Here is a 21,128-nt window from a genome sequence, read left to right as displayed (position 1 = left end):
ACAATCACCCTCAATGTAAACAGATTGAACTCTCCAATAAAAAGACACAGAGTGGCAAAATGGATTAAAGAAGAAGATCCAACAATTTGTTGCCTCCAAGAAACACACCTCAGCTCCAAGGACAAACACAGGCTCAGAGTGAAGGGGTGGAAGACAATACTTCAAGCTAGTAGCAAACAAAAGAAAGCAGGTGTCTCAATACTTATATCAGACAAAACGGATTTCAAAATAAGGCAGGTAAAGAGAGACACAGAAGGACAATATATAATGATCAAAGGGACACTTCATCAAGAAGAAATAACGCTTATAAATATCTAGGCACCCAACACAGGAGCACCAAAGTTCATAAAGCAACTATTAACAGACCTAAAGGAAGATGTTAAAAACAACATGATAATAGTAGGGGACCTCAACACCCCACTCACATCAATGGACAGATCATCCAGACAGAAAATCAACAAGGAAATAGTGGAGCTAAACGAAAAACTAAAACAATTGGACTTAATAGATATATATAGATCACTTCATCCAAAAACAGCAGAATACACATTCTTCTCAAGTGCGCATGGAACATTCTCAAGGATAGACCGTACGTTGGGAAACAAGGCAAGCCTCTACAAATTTAAAAAAATTGAAATAATCACAAGCATCTTCTCCAATCATAATGCTACAAGGCTAGAAATTAATCACAAGAAAAAAGCTGAGAAAGGCACAAGGATGTGGAGACTAAACAATATGCTATTGAACAAGCAATGGATCACTGGAGAAATTAAAGAAGAAATCAAAAAATACCTGGAGACAAATGAAAATGATAACATGCCATACCAACTCATATGGGATACAGCAAAAGCTGTATTAAGAGGGAAATTCATCACAATACAGACATATCTTAACAAACAAGAAAAATCCCAAATAGGCAATCTTAAACTACACCAAACCGAATTAGAGAAAGAAGAACAAACAAAGCCCCAAGTCAGCAGAAGGAGAGAAATAATAAAAATCAGAGCAGAAATAAATGCTATTGAAACAAAAAAGGCAGTAGAAAGGATCAATGAAACAAAGAGCTGGTTCTTTAAGAAGATAAATAAAATTGACAAACCCCTAGCCAGACTTACAAAGAAAAAAAGGGAGAAAGCTCAAATAAACAAAATCAGTAATGAAAGAGGAGAAATAACAACAGACTATGCAGAAGTACAACGGATTATAGGAGAATACTATGAAAAACTATATGCCAACAAAATGGATAACCTAGAGGAAATGGATAAATTCTTGGACTCCTACAATCTCCCAAAGCTCACTCAAGAAAAAGCAGACAATATGAACAGACCAATCACAAGGAAAGAGATTGAAATGGCAATCAAAAGCATCTCAAAGCATAAAACCCCAGGACCAGATGGCTTTCCTGGGGAATTCTACCAAACTTTCAGAGAAGATTTAATACCTATCCTTTTCAAGCTATTCCAAAAAATTAGGGAAGATGGAACACTTCCTAACACATTCTATGAGGCCAACATCACACTGATACCAAAGCCTGACAAGCACAGTACGAAAAAAGAGAACTACAGGCCAATATCGCTGATGAACACAGATGCAAAAATTCTAAACAAAATTTTGGCAACCAGAATTCAGCAATTCATCAAAAGGATCATACGTCATGATCAAGTGGGATTCATACCAGGGACACAGGCATGGTTCAACATCCACAAATCAAACAATGTGATACACCACATCAACAAACTGAGGAATAAAAACCACATGATCATCTCAATAGATGCAGAGAAAGCATTTGACAAGATCCAACAGCCATTTATGATAAAAACTCTGAACAAAATGGGCATAGAAGGGAACTACCTCAACATAATAAAGGCCATATATGACAAACCCACAGCCAACATCATACTCAATGGGCAAAAACTGAGCGCTGTCCCCCTGAAAACAGGAACGAGACAAGGATGCCCTCTATCACCACTCTTATTTAACATAGTACTGGAGGTCCTGGCCAGAGCAATCAGGCAAGAAAAAGGAATAAAAGGAATCCAAATAGGGAGGGAAGAAGTGAAACTCTTGCTGTTTGCAGATGACATGATCTTATATATAGAAAACCCCAAAGAATCCATTGGAAAACTTTTAGAAGTAATCAACAACTACAGCAAAGTTGCAGGGTATAAAATCAATTTGCATAAATCAGTAGCATTTCTATGCTCTAATAATGAACTAACAGAAAAAGAACTCAAGAACACAATACCATTCACAAGCACTACAAAAAGAATAAAATACCTCAGAGTGAATTTAACTAAGGAAGTGAAAGACCTATACAATGAAAATTACAAGGCCTTTCTGAAAGAAATGGATGACGACATAAAGAGATGGAAAGACATTCCGTGTACATGGATTGGAAGAATAAACATAGTTAAAATGTCTATTCTACCTAAAGCAATCTACAGATTCAACGCTATCCCAATCAGAATCCCAATGACATCCTTTACAGAATTAGAACAAAGAATCCTAAAATTCATATGGGGCAACAAACGACCCCGAATTGCTAAAGCAATCCTGAGAAAAAAGAACAAAACGGGAGGCATCACAATCCCCAACTTCAAAACATACTAGAAAGCTGCAGTAATCAAAACAGCATGGTACTGGTACAAAAACAGGTGCACAGATCAATGGAACGGAACTGAAAGCCCAGAAATAAAACTACACATCTATGGACAGCTTATCTTCGACAAAGGAGCTGAGGGCATACAATGGAGAAAAGAAAGTTTTTTCAACAAATGGTGCTAGGAAAACCGGAAAGCCACATGTAAAAGAATGAAAATTGACCATTATTTCTCACCGTTCACCAAAATAAACTCAAAATGGATCAAAGACCTAAAGGTGAGACCTGAAACCATAAGCCTTCTAGAAGAAAATGTAGGCAGTACACTCTTTGACATCAGTATTAAAAGGATCTTTTCGGACACCATGTCTTCTCAGAAAAGGGAAACAATAGAAAGAATAAACAAATGGGACTTCATCAGACTAAAGAGCTTCTTCAAGGCAAATGAAAACAGGATTGAAACAAAAAAACAACCCACTAACTGGGAAAAAATATTTACAAATCATACATCTGACAAAGGTTTAATATCTATAATATATAAAGAACTCACACAACTCAACAACAAAAAAATCAAACAACCCGATCAAAAAATGGGCAGAAGACATGAAAAGACATTTCTCCAAAGAAGATATACGGATGGCCAATAGGCACATGAAAAGATGTTTCTCATCGCTGATCATCACGGAAATGCAAATCAAAACTACACTAAGATATCACCTTACACCCGTTAGAATGACAAAAATATCTAAAACTAACAGTAACAAATGTTGGAGAGGTTGTGGAGAAAAAGGAACCCTCATACACTGCTGGTGGGAATGCAAACTGGTGCAGCCACTATGGAAAACAGTATGGAGATTCCTCAAAAAATTAAAAATAGAACTACCATACGATCCAGGTATCCCACTACTGGGTATCTATCCAAAGAGCTTGAAGGTCAGCAATTCCAAAAGTCCTATGCATCCCAATGTTTATTGCAGCATTATTTACAATAGCCAAGACGTGAAAGCAACCTAAGTGCCCATCAACAGATGATTGGCTAAAGAAGATGTGGTACATATATACATGGAATACTACTCAGCCGTAAAACAGAACAAAAGTGTCCCACTTGCAACAACATGGATGGACCTTGAGGGAATTATGTTAAGTGAAATAAGCCAGATAGAGAAGGACAATCTCTGTATGACTCCACTCATATGAGGAATTTAAAAATGTAGACAGAAAGAACAAATTAGTGGCTACCAGGGGAAGGGGGGGTGTGGGGTGGGCACAAAGGATGAAGGGGTGCACCTACAACACGACTGACAAACAATAATGTACAACTGAAATTTCACAAGATTGTAACCTATCATTAACATAATAAAAATTAAAAAAAAAGGAACAAAGGACAAGAAATGTTGTCAAGGATGTAGAGAAAAGGGAACCCTGTACACTGTTAATGAGAATGTAAATTGAGGAAAAAAAAAAAAAGAACCTGGTCTCCAGAAGTTTGGTTTTATTCCTTAGGTATTTGGGAAAATGAAGTATCCTGTATCGGGAGGCTGCTGTGTTCAAGGCCTCAGTCTGAATCAGAGCTGAAGTACCTCTCACCTAAGGCCTTCCAAATACACACACACACACATGCACACGCACTTAAGCAGGTCAAACATAAAGCATGTCAGCTGTATGACTGGTTAAGCTAGGGGGCAGGAGGAGGGCATGGCTAGAATAGGTTTTGAAATGTATCCCTATTTAGTGATATTGTTCTCCTCACAGTTCTAAATGCCCCTCACATCTGCTTGGGAAGAGCTAGGGTCAAAAACGTCATTTGAACCTGGTCAAGAGGCCCTTTTCTCCTCTGGACCCAGGGTATCCAAGGCTGGCCTCCTCTTCCTTCTATTGGCCCAGAGGTTGAGAAGCTCAGGCCCACTCTCCAGTCTGCATCTCTGCTCTCCTGCCTCTTGGCACACCCCTGGCGGCAGGGGGCCCACCTCTATGGGCTCCTGGGGCAGTTAGAGAAAAGGTCGGCCCGGGAGTGTGACTCGGCCAGAGCACTGGAGTCGTGACCTCCTTATCCATCCAGCAGCCTGACAATGCCTTTTCTCTCTTTTCAAACTGTGGTTTTAAAAATGGAGCCTTTTCTCATGGCTCTCAATGAATGTTTGGCAAATAGAAACAAAGCCAAACAAAATAAAAAACCACATAAACCTTAGCAAGTGGCGTCACATCTGAAGCTAACTAAAAGTGAGGCTGATGTATAAGACTACTTGTGAGCAGGGCAGTCCTGCAGGTACATGAGTGACACCGCAGAAGCCTCCTTTCCCAAACGCGCTTGGGACCGGCAGGTGAAGGGAAGTCATTCAAAGAGGGGGAGCATGAAAAATTCCTCTCTTTCTCACACGTATACATACGTGTGTGTGTGTGTGTGTGTGTGTGCATATAAATATAATTTCGTTTAAAATTAAAACAAATGTCTGTTTATTCACTAATTTTTTGAAGAAAGGCCAAGGTCTTTTCTCTGAGTATTGTCTGCTGATTAGAGTTCTTTTTTTAAAAAAGAATGTTATGTGCTATGTAGAATTTCCAATTTTAGTCCATTTAAAGCAGAACAAGAAGTTACAGACACCTGTAGCACAATGTGAGAGTAGAATTCTTTTAGATTTTAATGCTTTTTTCCTTCAATCTTTTACAAGGGCCTTGTTCACATCTAATTCAAAAGCACTTTTAAAATGACTCATCTTTATTGAGTCTTTCAAAAGCGTTCAATTTGGTTTCCACTGAAACAATTTTCTTTTTGAATTCATATTCCATCAGTATGTGAGAACATTTAATTAAAGTTTGCAACTTAATAACAAATACAACCAGCAGAAGCAGGTTTGGGAACAAACATAACTGACCCTTGGGAACCACATAGCTCCAGCAGGCAGAGCAGATGTGCGGGCACATGGAGACGCCTCAGAGCTGGGAGCAGTCAGAGTTTCAAATGGGTCATGCTATTTATAGCGGGATTGCAGAACGTCAGTTATTCTGGTGAAGGGGTCATACGGAGGCTGTTGAGAAGACATGAATTATACATACATATAATTTATATTCATTATATTATATAGCATATATAAATGAAAAAATATATACATGTTTCTGAGGTTCTATATTTATACTACTCAGGCAATTGTATTTGTGTCATAAATCTAATGTTTAACGACTGAGTGTGACTTTTAAGTTCCTGTCATATAAAAAAGTCATAATCTGGGTTGTCAGACTTCAGGTCTTATCGGGCTGATTTCCCCTTTCATTGTAGAGTCCTTGCCTTCCACCACATGGCAGGGGCCCCTCAGCAGATGTGGAGATAATGACAGAAATATGCTTGCATGAGTGTGTGAGTGAGGCTGGCCTAACAAAGAAAATGAGAGCTAGAAATATCCAGGTGAGGCCACAAAGGGCCCACAACAGGGCCCACAGAGGCTGGCCACTTCCCGAAGTCCCTCCATCAGTGTCCTCTCGGGCTCCCGGCCCACACTGACCCCAAGAGCCCTTGGTTCACTGTATGCTTCTCAGTGCCCTGGAATCGCTTAGCCTGTGGCCCACAGTTATCCCTCAAACGACAAAGAGGGAAAGGAGAGGAGGGGCAGCAACAAGCTCCAGTGGGAGCCGCACTCTCCTTGGTTCACCAATGATCTCTAGCACAGTAGGGCATGCCTACTAAATATTTCTTAAATAAATGAATGGGGAAAACAGACGTAAGAGGAAAAAGAGTTGAATCAGACCAAATGTGCTGTAAAGCAACAGCACAGATTTTCCTGAGCAGCTGATAAATGATCTCTGCAGGAGGTTTCAAACAAAGAGCTCCCAGGTGGTTCCGAGTTATTGCAGCCACATGTGTGAGCGGATCAACTCCCAAAAAGCCTGCTTGAGAAGAGCAGCCTCAATTGGCTGCATGAATTCTGTTTGTCTGTTTAATAAGCAAAACTAAACTCTACACGGTTTAGTTTTTACATCCCTATGAGATAAAACTGTTTTAAAAAGAAAGAATGCTAAATACAAACTTTCGAGAAGTGATTACGTCTGGCAGGGGGAAAGCAAAGGGACAGGACAGGTCATGGTGTTTATTATATAATTATGCTTTATAACATATGCATCATATAATCTTTTAAATGTATCAGCTATCATCTTAAAAAATAAAACGAAAACCAACCCCACTACTGTTTAAGCCTCCAGCAAATTCAGCTTTTTAAAACAGGTGAAAAAAGGAATAAATGACAATTGAAATCTCTTATTATTAGGCAGGTTCTGGATGTGCGGTGGACATGGAAGGACTTGTACAGTCACGAGAGAATGTGACTGCTCAGAATTCTAGGCCCCGTTCTGAGGCTTTTTGTGAGAAAACACGCAGTGGGGAAGCCTGAAGGAAGGAAAATCATCAGGAATATGCTTTGGGACCGGCATTTTTAACGGCAGGCTGCAAGGTCAAGTTGCCAATAAGGCCTAGAAGGCAGGATGCAGGTAGTGGGATGAGTAGCCCCTTGTTTCTGAACGTCCAGGCTGCTTCAGGAAGGCCCAAGGAGACAGCAAAACAGATAATCCTGGATCACTGCAGAAACAAGGAAACAGCCCCAACTATTTCAAAGCATTTCCTCTAAGATTCCTCTGAAAAATCTCTCCAAAGCAGCTTTTCTGACTGCCTTAACTATTCTAACACAGTTTCTTTATCTTAAGCTTTTATGTGGTTAAATAAGTGAGGCATTGAGGACTTTATAAACACTGTCACACTACCGTATCGTATTAAATTACACAACTTCGTATGTTGGTTGTTACGTGATGCTATTAAATCACTCTAAATCACCTTAGACAAAGAGATCCTGAAGTTCGGCAGAGTAACTGAAATACCATGTTTAAGGCTATTTAAGAAGGTAGGCATCGCTTTTTGATTGGTTACCTAATTTCCTATTACCACCATGGGAAAATCTGATCTCTCTCATATTATTTGGACTTTGGGCCCCTTTTCTAGGAATGCAACCTGCCGCTAGTGGGAGGGATGGCCACATAGCCACTGACGCCAGAGCTCACGGTCACAAACCTTCCCATGCCCATGGAGGGCAGCACAAGGCTCCTGAGGGTACCACAGACATGTTCTCAAACCCGGCATATCTCACTACCGGTGCTTCCAACAAGGTGGTTGTTTTCACTCTGTTAAATTGATTCTAGTGAATTATGAACTTGCCATTGATACTATAAGAAGTCCCCTTTCAAAGCATGTTGATGTTTCTGGTGGTTCTGAATAGCCCAAAAAGCTTTGCTGGACTCCTGGAGCTGACTTGAGAGATTATATGCATCTGCTTGCTTTCAAAAGCCGTCAGGTGGCAGAGCACCTGGGAGCCACGCTGCACCTTACAGACACCGTGAAAGGTGACTACAGCTGACCTCATCTTCAGAACGAGGAGAAAACAAGGCTACATCGCATGCAGGGAAAGGCATCGCCACAACGTGCCCACGAGTTGAGCACAGCTGACAGTTTTTACGTTATTTGCTTGCTTCTTGTTTGTTCTTTTTGGGGTGCTATGAAAGCTGAAGCAGCAACAAAGATAAGAAAACAGCATGGATGTACACTTATGGTGGGGAAAATTGGACCTGCTACTTTGATTTCCTTTGAGTTGAGGAAAGACCGCCATCAGTGGCCTTGAGCAGGGAGGAGAATTCCCCCAGTGCACAGCTTCAGAACCAGTGAGCCCGTCCCGCATTCGGAGAGAGGGACCTGGAAGTCCAGAGGATCCTTCCACGGATAAGCCTTCCCAGTCCTGCTAGAGGCTGATCCCGCCCACCCTCCAGGAAGCGTGCCTGGTGTGTCACCGCCTGCATCCACCCCCGTACCTTGCTATCCTCCACACTCTGTGCCTCCCTATGCTCCAGGGTCGAGATGTGCATTTGTGTTGTGGGTGGGGAGGATCTCCCTGATGCAGCGGCAGCGAAGGCCCAGAGCTCCCCCAAGAAGACCACCTGGAAGGCTTCCTGGAGGTGCAGGTCAAGAAGAAAGCTGTGAAGGACCATATCAAGGTGCACTATTTCCGCTCCCTCCAAATCTTAGCCCAGATCTATAGTCTTGTTGCTGGTTTTAAAAATAGTACCAAAGGTTCATTTCCCATGAAAGGTTTTTAAGAGAGAAGGTTGTACTTTGTTTTAGAAATGCCAATAAAATTGAGAGTGTGGGAATAATATGGTGTCATTTCTGGCTGTGATGTGTCACTGGGAAATACTTTCTCATCCAAGTTACATTGAATAACATCAGTCAGGGTTTGGGTTGCTGCTAATTACAGAAATCTGTGCTATAGCTAATTGTCCATTTGTAGAAAAGGATGAAATCAGAATTCAAATCACGGCACATTTAAAAGCCTTTCAAATTACTGTCTGGCCTTCCCCTGCCTCTTGTTCTCACTGTCAGTGAGGAGTTTTTAAAAATCTAACAGTCTTTTCTTTTCCAGCATGTTTCTTAAACTCCAGCCTCTCTGAGCCTGTTATCAGGAGATTTCTAAGTATCAAGAAACAATAGTGTCTTTTTATTTATATTTTTGGGGATGGCTAGGTGGTTAACAAAATGAGATCATTTTCTGATCTATTTGAGAAAAAGGAGAGAATAAAAGGGAAGCTTATTGGCCTAAAGTTTCTTTCATTCCTTTTGTTTCTTAAAAGAATAGAAGAGCAAAGAGAGTTTATTTTTCTTCCAGTAGCAGACAGATCAAATGAGAGCCCCCTCTTCCCTCCCCTGACACACACAAAAATCACTCTCTGCCTCATTCTAAGGTTCCACTGCACCTGTTGTTGTAAATCTCCATTGAACCCAGCCAGCATCGTACGCTTGAAATTTAAGCCCCCGCTAAATGAGGCCTCTTATCTATCATTTCTCTGTATTTTCTTTTGCAGGCAGCGTGGATCGGTGTGTAGGTTAGCCATGCCTGATTCAGAGATGGGATGAAGTCCAGAGAGGGTTGCCAAGGGGCCCATGGCATGGAGGACAAAGGTGAAAATACCACCATTCTCCTTATCTCTTTTTGAGGCAAAGAAGAGCCTTGAGCGTGGACCCCAGAAACAAATGCAGGGATCTCAGGAAGGCCTGTAGCAGACGCCTGCCTCCTGCAACTCAGGACTCAAGTCACATTTGAGTCAGAGGTGGAGTCTGGAAGGGGCACGGGAGAAGGCAGTTGCTCTCGCTGCTTCCCTGGCCCTGAGGATGGAGCCAGGCTTCCTACTGGGGTGGAGAGGGCCACTCTCTGCAGCCTTCTGGGCTGTCCCAAGGTCAGTGCAGTCTTGGGTCCTGCAGAGTCTCTCCCTCATCCCCTTCGGCCTCTGATGGAGATAGCGCAGATGAATCACATGTCCACAGGGGGACTTAGACTCTGTTGACAAAAATGAATTATCACCAAGTCTTAAGGTCTCTAGGCTTTCATCTGCTTCTGGGGAGGGACATTCTTAAGCCCACAGCTGTTTCCACAGTCACTCTATGTCCACCACGTGTCCTGGAGGGTGAGCAAGGGGGCCCTGGGCTCAGAGCCGGAACTCTCTCCCCCTGAAGGATGGGCATGGGGAGGGGTAGAACCGTGAGCTACAGCCAGCTCTGTGATCTGAAGGCAGAATACACACTTAACAGTGGAGCAAGGTCTTAGCTTCTTGTTTTCCTGAAAGGGCAAGGGAGTTGAAAGTGAGTTTAGAAATAAAAACCCCAAAACAATTTCTTTTGGGCCTCCAACCAGGGAAAGAAAATACCCCCCACACAGATCATCCAGGTTGGTAGCACTTGAATTCTCTCTCCACATGCCAGCCTACAGCTGCCTTCACTTCTGCACCAAGTGCTCGCCTCCCTCCAGGTGAAAAAAATGGTGCTCGGGACCAGGTTTCACAAACAGTTAAGTTGCCACGAAGGTATAATTGTGAGCTCATAAAATGACCAGTTCTCAGAACTGCAACGGGTTTGGCGCCTCATGCGGGGCCGGGCATCCAGGAGGTGGTCGGTAAATGGCACGTGTGGCTAGATCCAAAACGTGTAATTCTTCTGAAAAAACAAACAAACGAGCTCTATGGAGAACTGTTGCTGTGGCTTCAGGCCTTCATATTTCCAGAGGCAGCCGTGGCAGTCCGGTTTGTTGGATGTAAAAAGTCTCAGGGCTGGGTCCAGGCAGGAGACCTCTGGAAGCAGCAACTCCTTAAAATGGCCACTCCAGGGACTTCTACAAAGCCATGCCGAGGCACACCAGCAAGCGCTGAGCTCCCGCTCGCTGTGTGCTGAGCACGTTACATGTCCTGACTCGGTCCACTCTGCAGAATTTACGTTAAGAAAGGGTTGGAGAAATGTACAAGGATATAAGTTCTAAGGATGGTCACAGTCACATTGTTTATAATAATGAAAAATTGGAACAAAACACCCATCAATAGGATAAAGATTGATGTGTTTGATCTATTATTTAGTGATAAAAGAAGATAGCCATGGTAGATTAAGTGACAAGAGTAGGTTGCTGAACACTAGGTATAGTACATATGCTATAGAGTATATATACTATCATATGTCTAGCTATATCTACATGTGTACACATTCACACATACTCATACACAAAGTATATAAATAAATGTATATGTGTACACATATACACACATCTATGTATTTTCATATACACAAATAATACAAACTTAATAGTCATTATTCATTTAAAACACCACTGTACAATAGAACTTTCTGCAATGATGGAAATGTTCTATATCTGTGTTGTCCAATATGGTAGCACTAGCTACATATGGCTACTGAGCACTTGAGTGTGGCTGGTGGGTCTGGGGAATCTCAATTTTAAATTGCATTTACTTTTAATTAATAGCCATAAGTAGCTAGCGTCTACTATATTGGACAGCACAGCTCTAGAATGTAAGCCCAATGAGGACAAAGATCTTTGTCTTAATTATTGATGTACCGGAACCTCCTAAAGTTGTGTTTGTGCCCGGCACATGGTAGGTGCGCAATCAATAGTTGTTGAATGAAACAATTACCTGTTAAGGGTTTTTACCTGTGGAATTATGGGAGCCTTCTACTTTCTACTTTATGTACTTCTGTATCGTTTTGATTTTTTAAATTAGCATGTAATTTAAGTTTTAAATTAGAACAATAAAGATATTCCAATTTTGAAAAGCAATACACATCAATCTCATCCTTTTCTTCTTCTTGGCTGCCCAAAGTACTGCTCCACTTGGCTGGTGGGGAGGAAGGCTGGCCCCCGGGCGGCCGTGTAATTTACTCCTGGCTCCCTGGACCGACTTTCCCCAAATGAACATGACCGGGTGCCGCGGTTCCACCACTTGACCTCACCCCACCCCGGTCCTTGATTCATGGCAGAAATCGTACGTTCAGTTTCATTTTTCACCCTTCCATGTGGTCTTCAGGGCTTCCAAATTTCTGAACAAGGTCAACAGCAGAGTCTATATTTCTAGTGGGGAACAAAACCTGACAGAAAAGACTGACTCTGCCATTAAATTTGGGGTCAGGCACATTCTTTGTTATTTACAGGGCTGGCCACAGCTCTGATTTACACAACCTTTCTAAGTCAGTGAGCATCTTAGAATAAGACCCTAAGGTACCTCTTCTCTCTCCCTGGGCACTGTCAAGTCCTCCTGCTTTCCTGAGCCCCACCAACACCCACTCAGTTCTCTCCACAAGCCTTGGTGAATGCCACTGCCTGTCTTCCGAAGTCAGGCTGGCCCCTAAGCTCACGTCCCATCTGTTCTTCAAAGTCTCACTCTAGAAGCTGATTCCAGACCACTCCACTCCTCCACCTCCTTCAGGTCACACACGCTGTCTGCTAGATCCGTGCTTCCCAAACTTCAGCTGTTTATCTCCACTTCTGCCACTTCCACGTACCCCCTGTTAAATTATTAACTTAGTCTTTTCTCGTAAGTTAACTGTAAGTCAAGTCATTTATTTATTAGTTCTATTAAGCTGATCTGATGTGCTAATATTTACTTATTTTAACACGCATCAGAAAAACCCTAACTGAAGATAGGTAATGCTCATTGGCGCACCCTGCACTCCTGTCGCAGCCTGACAGTGGAGCGCACGTGCCCTTCATGCGGGCGTGCTCTGGTGGGGGGCTGTGGATGCTCTTCTGATGCATTGTCAGCAGCATGGGGCTTTTCACAAGAAGCTCACAAGCCACTCAGAGGCAGCGCCCTCTCTCCCTTCTGTTCCTCACCACAGCACCTGTGCCCAGCACCGCCCAGGGACAATTTAGAGTCAGCCAACTGCAATGAGGGGGCTCTTAGGTGCTGGCAACTGTGCTGATGACAAGTCTGCGGAGTAGGTGCTGTTATACTCATTTTGCAGATGACAACGTGGAAGCTGCGATGGCTTGAAGAAGGCTGGCTTAACGAATAACTAACTCCTTTAAGGGAAACAGCATCCTAACCCCAGGAGTCCACGGAGGCAGGTGCCTCCCTTGCAATACAATTCCGGTTTCCCAGGTCGTCTTCATGAGCACACAACCCTGAAATGCACCTTTATTCAGACCTGCTTTGCTCTGGACCAGCCTCATGGAGCCTGTGACCTTGTTACGGGGCTGTGATCAGGCCCCTGCCTCCCCCTTACCCATGGGGTTCCAGCCACTCTGGCCTTCTCTCGTTCCTAGAAGGCCCCAAGCTCAGAGCCTTTGCCAGTTTTCTTCCCTCTATCTGTTCTAGTCTTTACAATATATTAGGTCTCAGCTTAAATGCCACCTCCTCAGAGAGGCCTTTTGTGATCACCCCATCTAAATTAGGTTGCCTTTCAGTCTCTCTTAAAGCACTCTATCAACATTTGTAAATACATGTAAATTTATTTCCTTTTTTGTTTTCCCTCCCTTCTGTCCTTCCCATCAATACATACTTATTGAATGCTAGCTACTTGCGAGGCACTGAGCATACAATGTTTGCTCTCATGGAGCCTACCTTTCAGTGGGAGAAAATAAATATATACGTAAATATGCAAGTGAACAAGTCATAATGTGTCATTAGAGATAAACGCTCAGAAGAAGATAGAGATAGGAGCTATTTTAGAAATGGTTGAGAAGGGCTTCTTGGAGGAAGTGGCATTTTAGCACAGACCTTTCTGAAGTGACTAGGCAAGCACTGCAGATACCTAGGAAAGTGCTTTCTAGGCATAGGGGCAGCAAGTACAAAGGCCCTGAGGCAGGAATGTGCCTAGGGGCTTTCGGGAGAGCAAGGAGACTGAGTGGCTGAAGTGGAGTATGGAGGAGAAAAGGGGAGCAGGGGAAGTTAGAGAAAGGAAAGGTCAGAAAGGTAGGCAGAGGCAGGTCGTGTGGGGCCTTGTACAGAGTCCATGGCAGGAGGCGGAAGAGGGAGCCCATGCAGATGAAGGAGATTGGGAAGGAAGACACAGGCACCAGCCCAGATATCTTCCTGTGCTGATGAGTGGGTTTTTGTGTAATGTGTGGGCCGGGGAGAGAAGCAGGCCATCTGGAAGGGGCTGCTGGCTGGGGGAGAGAGCACACAAGCTTTGAGTGGCACGTGCCCAAACATTTTCAATGTTACCCCCTGCCTTCCTGACCGTAAGAGCACAGTGAAACTGAGCGGGGCAGACAGCCACAGTAAATAGCACGACAGCCATCCACACTGCCGTAGGAGGAAGCTGGCACGTTGGCACGGCTTCATCGTCACCAGCCTTGCTGTAAGAGGCTCGATGTGGCACAGCCAGAGTCACCAGCTGAGGGGGTGAAGGGTAGTTGGTGAAGCCTGAGATCAGCATCGCTGCCAGAGCGTGTGTGAGAGAGTTGGCAGGCGGGGTTGGGTAGGAATGAAAACCCTCAGTCAGTGAGGCCGGGGACTGGCTCTGACCTGAAAATTCAAGGCTGGTCAAGGTAGACTTAGGAGGAGGAAGTTCTCTTATTATTCCAAGAAAGGAATCAAGGATTAGGCTGGCTTTCACATTTCACAAGGGTAGAGCCCATTCACTGATTCACTCAGCAAATATTTACTGAGTGCCCGACATAAGGCACTGTTCTAAGCATGGGATACCATAGCAAACAAACAAAAATTTCTGCCCGGTCAAACTTTCTTTGCATTTCGGCACTGTACCTAAAAATGATGATAATAGTTCACATTTATTGAGCACTTACAATGTGCCAAGTACTACTGCAAGTACTTTATATGTATTAGTTCATTTACTCAGAACTATCCTGTAAGGTAGCTGCTGTCATCATCCCATTTCACAGATGAGAAAAATGAGGCACAGAGAGGTTGATTAACTTGCCCAAGGCCACACAGCCAACTAACGGCAGAACCATAATTTGAACCCAGGCAGTCAGGACCCAGAGCCCAGACTCTTTAATGTTACATTTTTACCACAGCAGGAAATCAATAAACAAATGAGTGATTAGGATAAAAAGTATAGCAGAAACACAGTAAAATAGTGCAAATTTAAGTAAATAGCTATGAGAAGGGTCAGTTTAAATTATGCCAAGGTTAACTTCTAGGTTATCTGGAAAGAAACACACTTTTATTACTGCAGGTGTATGCTGATACGAGGGCCAATCCAGTCGTCGGCAGACTCTTAAAAGGCAGGGCCTTGGCAGCCTGTGGTGATGAATATTTAAGACTGGACTGCACCTCCAGCGCCCCACAGCTAATAATTACAGTTAATATCCTTAAATAACTTGTGCTCTCGAGAGGGCCGTACACTCACCATTACAGTCTCTCTGATCTTACTCGTGGGCTCAACAGGGCTCCTTCTCAATCTAGGTCGAAGTAACTTAGGATTTCATTGTAGCTTAAGGTCCCCTCATCTTAAACACTGCTGAGGTCATCACTGGTGTCCAGCAACACCGCAGTTCTCTTTCTGGTGTGTGGTGGGATTGCACGCCTCCCTGAGTGAGGGGGGACCATGGGCTTTACTTCGGGCAGTAAAAAATGAGTGGCAGTGACATGTGCCACTTCTGAGTGGAAGCCTTGAAAAGCCAGGATGCAACTTACCCCTGTCCTTCCAGCTGTCTCGGTGATAACAGAAGGCTGCACGGAGAGGAAGCCTGTGGCTGGCTGGCGGGGTCCCCACGGACCCAAGGTGGATACACGGCACAGACAAGAAACTAACCATTGTTGTTTTAAGCCACTGGGATTCTGGGGTTGTTTGTTTTTAGCCTATCCTAACTGATACAAACACCAACCCTCCAAATTCTGGGTGAAAAAGAGGAAAATGAATAAAGAATTGATACAGCCAATTAGAAGGGAAATGAAAACAAGCACTGACCATTACTATATTTTAGATATCTACAGGTTATCACCTAATCTTCTTGGCAACACCGAGAAATGTATTACCTCCATTTTACAGACGTGGAAACTGAAGTTCAGAGATGGAAAGGGACTTAGCCAAGGTTTTATAGGTAGTAAGTGACAGAGATGAGTTTCAAATTCAAGTCTGTCTAAATCTTGTGATCCTGCTATGCTGTCTACAAAAAGCACACACAACTAGATTACTCTAAGAGCCAAACCTAGGAACTCCAGGTGGGAAAGGCATTTGGTCATTCAGTCATTCACCAAACACGAGCAGCATGTGTGCTGGGTGTGTGTCAGGCACTGCAATAGGATCCTCCGAGTGACTAAGATAGTTATGGCCCCTGCCCCTGAGGAGCTGACAGTCTAGTGTCAGTCACAGACAGCTGAGTGGCAGTTTCAGTGCGGTGGAATAAGAGTTATTTGGCTCGGGGAAGGCTCTGGGGGACTTGGGAGTACACTCAAAGCCGTGGAAGGAAAAAGACAGCAGAGAAGGGAAAGCTGGAAAAGCAAACGGGATATAATGGCAAAATAAAGACGTGTCATTAACGTAATTCTCATTCTGCTCAGATCTGCACACGTTTGGTAAGAATATGCCATACACCTCACCCTGGCACATAGCATGATGGTGGCATGCTGCCACTGGCTGATGACAACAAGGGCACCCGTGAATGTCAGGAGGGGTGCCTCCGCCCTGCTGGTAACAGCAGCCCCCAGCCCAGCTGGCTCAGGAATTCAAACCAGGGCAGGGAGCACACATTCCTGGGGCAGCTGGCACCCCACCTACAGAGGACTGGGGGCAATTTGCTCACAGGGAAGCCTGCTCAGCTGTGACTCTTTGTCATACTCACCAGACCTTGTACAGTGCCTGCATGCAACAGTCACTCAGCCAACGTTGGTGGTCACCTGAAGGAGGATGAACAGCAGCAGTGGAGGTGGAAAGGCTTCTAAGGAAGCCCGGAGGCCTGTGAGCACCAACACGTCTGAGACCCTTGACGACCAGTAGTGGACCTCGGAATGGCCCAGGCTGCTTCCGCTTACACTTAGCATGCAGGTCTGAAGTCTGAGCTTTAGGAGACCCCTCCCATTTGGAAATGAAGAAATAAATGGCTCTCCTGGGTGGAAAGGTCTCTGGGTAGGGGTCACTAGGCCACATCCAGGCCCATGGGGTCTGGGGAGAGAATCGAGTCCTCTGTTGGAAGTTCATGGTATAGTTTGCGTCTCTGAGCAGTTTAACAATCCAGCCTCACAAGGGTTAACGCCTCAAGGAGGAGATTAGAAGATGATCGGACAGGACTCTTGCAACCTGGAGATTCTAAGTGCAGCTAGAAAGGGGCACATGGCTGCCATAGTGAGAAACATGAATCACTGCTCCTATGGGTTTAAATTTCAGAAGGGATCCTTGCTGTCCCTAAGCCATGTAATCTCTGAGGGCTCACACAGGGGCCAGTCTGTCCTGAGGCAATGGGCAAGGGGCTTCTTGTTTTAGGACCAAGGGTTAATGAGGGGAAGATACAAACTGATAGGAAGTTGGGAGGGAAGGGCGTTTCCAGTGGTGGAAAGATATGCTGCCCTAAGGGAGTAGGAACAAGCATTGGTCTATTGGGGGTGGGGTGTGGGGGTGTGGTCAAGACCCTCAGGCACACTCTTCCCTCTGGTAGAAAGGTCCTTCCGGACCCTGTGCCCGGTGAAGTCTCCTTTTCCTTGCTGTACTGGCTCAGAGGTCACCTTTCCCCCGCTATCTCGCTTGATGCTCCCCGGCCCTGGAGAGCAGCTTTGCAGCTGAGGTGCTGAGACCCTCTCTCCAAGCCCAGGAGTGACATTGCTAAATGCTGGCCCTTTTTCCTGCATACGCGGGAAGCGCCTTGCATCCCTTCTTAGCACAGCTCCAGAAAGCCACTTCCAGCTGACTGAATTAAATCAACACATATTTACGGAGTATCGACTATGCAGTAGGCATGGTTTCAAGGAGACGCACCTACGAAAAGCAACAGCGTTCCTGCTTCACAGCTCTTCCATTCTAGTCGAGGAGACGGACAGTAATCAAATAGACATACAGGCAAAAGTTAGAATATAATCAGTGCTATGAATTAAACAAAGCAGCGCCTGGCAGATGGGGGGCCTGCTTTTCTGACATCTCTTTCAGCTTCCTTTGGTGGGTCTTTCTGCACAGCAGAGGTTGCAAAACCAAACGCTCCACTCCTTGGACTTCTTGCCCAGGAGCTTAGATGCTCTGGCACAGCGGCCTCAAAGATCCCAGAAATACTGCATTAGACCACCATCCCACTGTGTCGACCCTACCATTTCCATCACTGGACAAGGAGCTTCTGGAAGTCAGGCACTCACATTGGGTTACTTATTTGACACATAGAAGGCACACACAAATGCTCGTGAATAAACGGCTCCATCTGACACAGACCACTCAGCTTAAACAGAAGGCCTGCCCTGTGGGAAGTTCAGAAAGTTAAGTCATGAGAACAAATTACCCACTGGACGGTGAATGCTAGGAGCCATGTTAACACTATATATTAAAGAGAAGCTACTGCTGGTTCTTCAGCAGGGGTGAGAGCTTGATGAAAATGGTATGTGAGAGGGAACAGTTTTCTAGTGTCTCTGTGGGGAAGGACTAGAGTGCGCAGAAAGTGGAGGTGAAGGGTTAAAATATTGACTCTAGATGGTAGAAAGGAAATAGCCAAAGAAAAAGGAAAGTCAAGGGCAAAAGCTGCTATCTCACTAAGGGACAGGACGTGATGGGCCAGGGGGCATGATGGAGAAGCTGGCAAGAGTAGGTTAGTCTGAAAGAAGTTGAGTTCTGATTCCAGTGCTGATATTATCTGAGAGGAGCTGGGAGCTGATCTGGAGATCAGATCAATTTAGTTACCACACAATATAATGAAATAAGAGCCTAAACGTAAAAGCTCCAGGATGGCAAAATGTCACTGGTGACCATCTTGGCTAGAGAGCCTGACTTAGGAAAGGTGGAATCATGTGGCTGTTAGGAGAATGGGCTCCCAGACCAGGGAGACTGCTGTGATTCCTAGTTTTGCCAAGAACTAGCTGTGTGGGCCTGGACAAGTTACCTGACTTCTCTGGGCTTCATCAGTTAAATATGGATGATAATAGTACCTCCTTCAGAGGGTTGTTGGGGGTAGTAAATGAGTGAGTATATTGAAAGGTCTTGAAACAGTGCCTGGCATGTGGTGAAAGGCAGCTATTATTAACGTTATCTTTTGGTGGTACTCTCACTGAGCAGCATCTCAGGGTGAGGATATGGAAGGCAGAGGGGCTAAAGTCCAAAGAGAAAGCATTTGCTCTAATGAACACTGCTTAAACAAGTGGGCCAGTGGCCTGGCCTTGGAAATATTTTAGCTATCCTGAGAATTTTGATATGAGAATATTCCTCATCAAAATGGGATTTGCCTACATAACATGGTCTATGGATAGCTAAACATATGACCTATATAAATAAAATAAATAAAAGGGAAAAGCCGAAAAATAAAAAAAGCATTAAGCAGAAGGGCATTTGGCATTATTTGAATTTGATGTTACTCTGCTGCTATTAAAGAAAATCTTCTAAAATGGTAAAAAGTAATTAAAACAAAACAAAGGTGTGGGAGTAGCCCAATGATCAAGATGGCGTGCCTAACACAAGAAGGCAAGCTGCAGCCCCCAGCTTTGCTGGCGTTAGCGACCAACAGCATGTCTTATGGAATGTGCTGAATTCTAAATGTCTCATATTAAAGTGACCGTGTCAGTCACTCACAGTTTTTAAAATCCCTGTTGAAGATAGGCATTGGGCTTACCTGTTATGTAAACCCAAACCTGGCATAAGAGGGCTGACACGAAGAGAAAACCTGAGCTCACCTTGCAATGGCTCTGTATGTCCATCTCGGCTTCCTTCTTCTTTCCCAACCCTTCAGTGAGCCGAAAATAGAACCCCTAGGGAGGGGTCAATTCAGACACATGGTACATCTTTATTTTTAGCCCACTGAGAACATTTTATTTACCAAACAATATAATGAAATGAGAGCTTAAACATAAAAGCTCCAGAATGTCAAAATGTCAACGGTACAGACAATTACTCAGCAGATAAACCCTTAGAAATTGACAAGGATGAGATGCACTAAAAATATTCTCAATGGACTTTATTGAGTCATATAGAACACTTGTAATTTTAAACACATTCTCTCTCTTTTAGTTGTGTCTGGATAATAGAATTAAGTATAAGACCTCTCAATACTTATTTATGTCAATTTAGACCAAGACTGAGAATTCTTTTATTTTTTAAAAGACATATTACCACTTATCTCATTTTTAAAAAGATTTCCATACTGGAACAATGTTATTGAATTCAACACCCAGAAGGTCACTGGTTGCAGGAGAGGACATTGAAAATGATAATTGCTTTAAAACAACCATGTCTTGGAAACTTTAAGCTCCCTCTCATGCCCCGAATATCTGGGATCTAAGAGTAGAACCTTGACAAACAGGGCTAAGCACTAAAGGAAGAGACCGTAAGGCAAAAAAGAATAATACCAAATTATACTCTCTCACTCCTTCAGAGTCCACGCCAGAGAACCCTGCGACACTGTAAACAAAGAGATGTTATGACTCTTCCATAAAAGAGAATCTAATTGCCTACACTGTTGTTCTAATGACACATTTATCATCTAAACTTGCTTTCGATGACATCATTGGCTGGCTTCTCTTCTCATGTGTCTTAACTGACATCACAGATGGGCTATTTCAACTTTCGAATCTGGTTTTAAATACATTTCAGTTGATTGGTGAGGCACCGTTGCCTAATGCTTGAACACACACATCCCTCTGAGCAGAGCTGTAGGTGGGTGAGGTGACCTCCGGGTCAACTGCTGGACAGGGGAAGCTGTCCTCCTGCTCATGGCCCTTCCTGCAGTTACTCAAGGTCTTTGAGCTACTTCAAGGTAATCAAACCTTGCGTCTACCCTAAGTGCAGATATTTCTTGACCACCTCCTCCGTCCTGAGCCCCATTCCCTCGAGGCCTGTTTACTCCTGTCAACTAGCTAACCTCACAGAAGAATCATAGAACATTAGAGCTGACAGGGTCCATGGAGGCCACCCAGTGCTCTCATGGTACAGACTAACTCCTTTCTGTTAGTGTAGGTCTCTTTGCAAAGGGTCAGTGCTTAACCCGCAGGGACTTGTTTTCCTAAAGAAGTTTCCAGTCATCAATTTATAGCAGTAGGAAAAATATTTTCCAGAAGCCACTGTCTCCTCGCCTCTCATCAT

General features: G+C 44.0%; 1 protein-coding gene and 1 long non-coding RNA gene across 3 annotated transcripts in view; both read right to left on the bottom strand.

Annotated features, from left to right (window-relative positions):
- SCFD2 (sec1 family domain containing 2) overlaps positions 1–21,128 on the bottom strand; it is a 392,912-nt gene that overhangs the window by 45,219 nt on the left and 326,565 nt on the right. The gene's annotated exons all lie outside the window — the stretch shown is intronic.
- On the bottom strand, positions 9,241–19,892 carry LOC139082586 (uncharacterized). Its single transcript, XR_011538742.1, has 2 exons — positions 19,724–19,892; positions 9,241–10,876 (listed from the first exon to the last, which is right to left on the bottom strand). It is a non-coding gene; the product is annotated as an uncharacterized lncRNA (long non-coding RNA).

The sequence above is a fragment of the Equus przewalskii genome, chromosome 3 (genome assembly GCF_037783145.1).
Source record: "Equus przewalskii isolate Varuska chromosome 3, EquPr2, whole genome shotgun sequence".
Taxonomy (NCBI): Eukaryota; Metazoa; Chordata; class Mammalia; order Perissodactyla; family Equidae; genus Equus; species Equus przewalskii.
This window is presented reverse-complemented; position numbering and strand designations above follow the sequence as displayed.